This window comes from Fukomys damarensis, unplaced genomic scaffold, assembly GCF_012274545.1.
Source record: "Fukomys damarensis isolate Sample0158 unplaced genomic scaffold, DMR_v1.0_HiC HiC_scaffold_15, whole genome shotgun sequence".
In the NCBI taxonomy this organism is placed as follows: Eukaryota; Metazoa; Chordata; class Mammalia; order Rodentia; family Bathyergidae; genus Fukomys; species Fukomys damarensis.
Window position 1 is genome coordinate 65,274,860 of NW_022900927.1, and position 5,866 is coordinate 65,280,725.

Below are 5,866 nucleotides of genomic sequence, written 5' to 3' on the forward strand. Positions count from 1 at the left end.
TCATAAATGTATCACCTTTACCCCATGTGAATTAAATTAATATCAAGAAGCAGCCCAAAATATGTTTGCAGTGAATATGCTTTTCAATATAGCATCTTTACCATTTAGGATGGGGGGGTTAGACTGAGTTAGGATGAGAGCAGTAGATACGTGAAAGAACTGGAGCAGGTTTGAAGTGACTCCAGAGGATGTAGAATTACCTTACTATCTTTATAAAGCTATTAACTTCAGGGGGGATAGAGTGCAGGAATAAGGACAAGAATATATCCCCTTAACAATAACAGGCACTTGCCTTCCCTTGAAGGTACAGAGTCATGAGTGAGGTAAAATGACTGGAGAAAAGAACTTAAAGAGAGACCCCCCCCCGAAAAAAGAAAAAATAATAAAAGAAGAAGTCTGAGTTAGGACAGGAGCAGGAATAAAAAGGGAGATGAGGGATAATATGGTGGAGCAAGAGACTGAGTTGGAGAGAGAGGACAGAAAAAAGAAAGAAATTTTAGGGTGGAATGAGGAAAAGAAAAAAGAGAGATAAAAAAAGAATTTGAAGGGCCTCTTTCAGACTATGTCTCTATTCTCATATTATACCACATTTACAGCCATATGCAGAACTGAATCCCCTGGTCTCGGCTAACCAATGGCAGTTCCCCAAGACTGAGACTGAACTCAGTCCACAAGGCCTAACTTGAGTTTCCCAACCCTCAGGGTTGAACTCCACTCAGCTCTATTACAGGTTTCCCCTGCCCTTTCTTTAAAGATGTTCAAAGTTGGGAGCTCAGAAAACTACCCTTCATGAGAACCTATGCCTCTGCAGAGTTAGTCCAAGGACTGGCCCAGTCAGGAGGTTTGAGAACAGGGAGGGGTGGCAGGTCGTGGGGGTGTTTCAAGGGCGCCCGCACGGCTACCTCCCTTACTGGGTCTGGTGGCGCGCAGTCCGGGAGGTCGCGCACCCGCCAGGTGATCTCAGGCAGGCAGGCAGGTGAAGAGACCCCCTCCGGGGTCCTTGGATCCTTACTGGGTCTGGTGGCACGCAGTCCGGGAGGTCGCACACCTGCCGGGTGATCTCTTGTACTTGTTTTTAATTTTTGCATTATCACATTAAGAACTGAACACTTCTACCTCCCTAAGGAGGGAGTAGAATATTCTCGTGCCACTCACAATACCGGTGCAATGCACATAAAATCCTGCACTAAGTCACAGTGCCTTCCAGGTGGGTCCCATGAAGGGTCATCTTTCACGTGCTCACAGAGATGTGTCTGTTCTTCAGCCCTGCTGGTGTGTTTGTGACTACAAATATAACCTTGCTTGAAATACTGAAAGTCTAAATTACAGTTCTTTGAGGCGATTCTATAGGACGAAGTAAATGTTTGAGACTAGAAAATAACAGCTAAGGCATATAAAAACATGTTATGTCTACTTAGAGTCAGAACAAAAATTGGAGATTCTGGGTAGTACTGGGGACCTCTGAAAGGCTACTGAAAACCTCTGCAGTAGGCTACAGTCTCCTGCTCAGTGTGTGACACGGGCCTGAAGAAAAGAAATATAAGAAGTGAGACAGAAAGCAGGGCGCCAGGATGACCAATGTCGGTGCAACTGTCAAAGGCCCTGGCCAGTCCCAGCCACTGATTTTTATTGACAATGAACGGGGTAAAGGTGAGCTATGAGCAAGGGCAGAATTATGTGCAAGGATGTGCAGTTTCAATGGCTACTAATGCAGGCCAAAAAGGACAAGATACAGCATTCACCAACTAGGAATAGAATAGATAAAACACATGACTATGATTAGAACAGTGTCTGTCTGTCTTGTGGGAACGGAATTTGAGTGCGAGTTATTCTGACCTTGTTATATAAGCTTTGGGCGGGCTCACTTCTAAAAACAAGCCAGTTGTGGGGTTGACTCTTCACAGTCTGCACTGCTTACAGCCAATGGATTGATTCTCTGCAGGGTAGTATTTAAGTGGGGTGTGTGTGTGTGTGTGTGTGTGTGTGTGTGCATGCATGTATATACAATTTTATGGCAACTCCTTTTTGTTGTCAACCCACTTTGCAGGTGGAAAACCTGAAATGGAAAAAGAGTGACTTGCCAAGGTCCCACATGTCCGGGGTAGATATGCAAACAAAATCAGGTTCACACCAAGGGGCCGCGGCTCCAGAGGTGACACCTTTTTGACACACAGCCTCCCAAAAGGAGAGAGGCTGGCCCTGGGTGCTGTTCAGAGCACACTGCAGGGCGACTGAGAGCATCTAGGGTGGTGCTGCATGCCACCAGGACAGGTGAGGAGTCTGAAGGATCAGAGTTCAAGTCCTGGCTGTGACCCCAATTAGCCGTGAGGCCTGCTGCTCCTTGCTTAATCTAGAGCCAGTGTCCTCAGCTGTACCATGTGTGGTCCCCACTGCCACGTGAGGCCACGCTGGGGACAGAGAACTGGCCTGGTGCACACAGGAAGGACTCGGCCTCTGCCTCCCCAGGTGATGAAGCCTGGGGAGCAGGTGGCAGCTGGTTACAGTCACAGGACACTGGCCCTGTGTGCTCTGTGTCACCAGCAGGGCTAAGGTGATTCTTCCTTCCCAGTCCACTCTGTCCACCGACAACGCCTCTCTCAAGCGGCCCATGCCAGGGCTCCCAGTTGGCCTCTGCTTGGCTGCAGGACCTCGCTGCCATCCTCCAGGGTCCGTGTGGAGGTGGGTAGAGCTCTGTGTCATGTCTGCTGCCTGTCATGTCGACTGCACTAGGAAATGCCCAGCAGACAAGCCAAGCAGTTCTGGCCATGCCTGTGGGGTCCCCAGAGATGCCCGATGCGGGGGAGGCGCACCGGACTGTGGGTGGCACTAGACAAGAGGCTGATGGCCTGGATGGAAGGAAAGAGAAAGGAGGAGGAAGATGGCAAACATTTGGAAGAACATTCTGCTTGAGTGGTGTGTCTTTTGCTGCCATTGCCCTGGACATGGGTCTCTACTTTCTTCCGCTTCCAGAGCGGATTCACCAGCGACTCTCCAGGGAGCTACATGCCTCTGCCTTGGACTCCAGCTGCATCCTCCATCCCTCTCGCTGAGGCTGCTTCTCCAAACTGAGCAGCTGCTGGATGCTCGCCGGTGTGCACAGCCACAGTGGACTCTCCCACCTCTGACCCTGGAAGCTACCTAACAAATCCCCTTTCAGAATTTTATACACACATATTCTATGGATTCTGTTCCTCCAGAGAACAGCAGCCAATCTAAGCTGGGATAAGCAAATAGAGAAGGCACGGAACAAAACTGGGGGAAAATGTTCAAGGTCCAGGCGTGACCCTGGAGTATCCACGAGGGGGAGCCATATTCCCATATTCAGGGGCTCCCAAGTACTTTCCAAGGAAAAGCATGAACCTCTGGTGCGACTGAAGTTGAACTCCCTCATTTATCCATCCATTCATTCAGGAAATATTTACTACATACATGTGCCGGACCTGTGGGCCCAATGATAAACACTGTGCTTGCGTAGCTATGGTGTAGCAACAACTTCTGTGCTTCTGGGATGAATCTCGTAGCTATGCAACAGCTAAGTGTACCACAACCTGCATTCATCCTCAGCCAGGGTCCGGTGATGTCACACTTCCCTTTCTTCCACAAACATTTATACAGTGAGCTCTACTCCACCTGCTTGAAATGCCCAGTAGAGGACATGGTGTAGTGCAGAAGACAAGCGTGCCTGTGACCTGCGTGGTGCCCAAGTCTGCTAACGCCACCCGGGGAGCAAAGAGACCATGCTCAGGACCCTCTGAATAAACTCACGTTGTTTCTCCTCTGCCTCCTGGAGGGGGAGATCAGAACTTTGCCTGGCCCACTCTTCCTCTGCTTCTTACAAACACTGTGGCTCCACCCCTGGCCCTGGGAATCTGAGAGCATTGCCTGGGTAGAGTGGGAGATGGCAAAGCTGAGATAGCTCATTGCCTCTGTGGCTTTGGCAAAGCCTTCCCTTTCCTGGGCCCACATCTGTGCCTTCCCTTCCAAAAGGGTCCACTCAGGTGTGGAAGGAGACACGTAGGTCTTCAGTCAGAAACCTCAGGCTCTTGACACCCACATGAGATGCAGTCTTTGACCAGTCACTTCCTTTCTCTCGTCTTTGCTCCTTTCCTCTCGGGTGTCATGGCTGGGTCCAGACATCCTGGGAGCCTCAAGTGGTCAGAGGTGGCTGGACCTAGAGCGTGTCCTGCTGGGATTAAGGGTGTGTGATTACTAAACCAGTCCACTGATTGCTTTGGCATGGCCCTAATCCCTGTAGCCTGGATAAAATATAAAAGGGCAGAAAGAAGTTGCTTTGCTACCTTCTGTCGCAATGAACTGTTACCCCTCTGCCGTGTGCCACCCTGCCTTGGAGCCAGCCAGTTACAGACTGAAACCTCTACAAACTGAGCTAAATAAACCTTTCCTCCCTTGACTTGTGGGTGTCGGGTATTTTGTCTCAGCAGTGAGAAAAGTAACCAGGACAGTAATAGATTAAATATGGCCACAAAGTCCTTGTAGAACATCAGGATACGGCCTCTTTCCCTGCTTGCCCTCATCCCACAGGCAGGCAATACTAGCAATGATACTAGTCACCAAATGATAGAGAAAAACAGATGTAAATGCAAGTGCTTTTCTGCCAGGGCTGCTGGTGGTAAGGGTACTTCAAGCCTGAGGGTTCTAGAGGTTTGAAATGAAGCCCACACACTCAGAGACCAAGGAAACATGGAGGGCAGGTCCCACTGACAATGGTGTAAGCCCCAGATCCAAATATGACAGAAGACATTTGTGTCACTAGACTCTTGAGTCATTCTAACATGTAAATTCCACTTCTTGTCTAAGCCAATGAGTATCATCTGTTACTGGCATCCAGGAGAAAAAAAAATGACTGAATCAATGAGCAACTCTATTCAGAAAACTTGTGTGGCATAAAGGAAAGGATCCTATGCCAGGGTCAGATAGTAGCTTGTTGTTGCTGACTATATGCCATTAGATGTGTTTCCTGTGTCCTTGAATTTCACTTTAGGACAACAGTATCATTCGTTTGTCTAAGAAATATCTATGGGCATGTGTGTGCAAGGTATTGATAATACCGGGGTAACAAGACCCCCGTGACAATGGAAATTTAGTTCAGTTCTGGAAAAATAAGGTTTCGTTTTTGTACACCTGATTTTGTCACTGTAAAGTCTGTTCACAGTATGAGTCTGTGGCAGTTGGTAGCTGGTAGCTATTACTGCTCCTTTACCTCTTATCAGCTAATATTGTACAGGAGAGGCAAGAAATAGAGCCTAGAGGGAAGGGGAAAGACAGTGCTTCATTTCCCTCCCAGCAATCAGGGCCAATTACTAATGTTTACCACCCTAATTACAGGAGGCGTTGAGCTAAAGCTTTAGAAAGAGCCTGGCAAGGGCCTGGGTACAGTCCTCTGGGACCTTTAATAACCAATGGGCCACCAAATACATTTTTTTTTCTGGCTCCTGGCAGAGAGACTTTTCAGAGTTAAATAAGCTCGTCAGTTCTCAAAAGGCTTAGAAACAGAGCTACTTAAGCTCAATCTGTGTCAAATCCTGTTACAAAGAACTGATAAAGCTAGCTGCAGTTGGGTTTTCATTTTTAAAGGAAATTCATAACTTGGGCTGAAGAGCATTACATCGGAAATTAGTCCAGTGAGAGTGGGTAGGTTTGGCATTTCTCCTCGGAGAGATAACGCTATTATGAGAAAGCTTTAAGACAAAACCGACGAAACTGTACCATTCGTCACCTTGAAGTGTATGGACCTGGAAGATAAAACTACAGAAAACCTGATGGAATTTGCCCATAAGCATTTTCTTCGCTTCTAGGACACTCTCAGACCCAGCCACCCGCGATAACAGCCTAAGAGGCCTCGGCA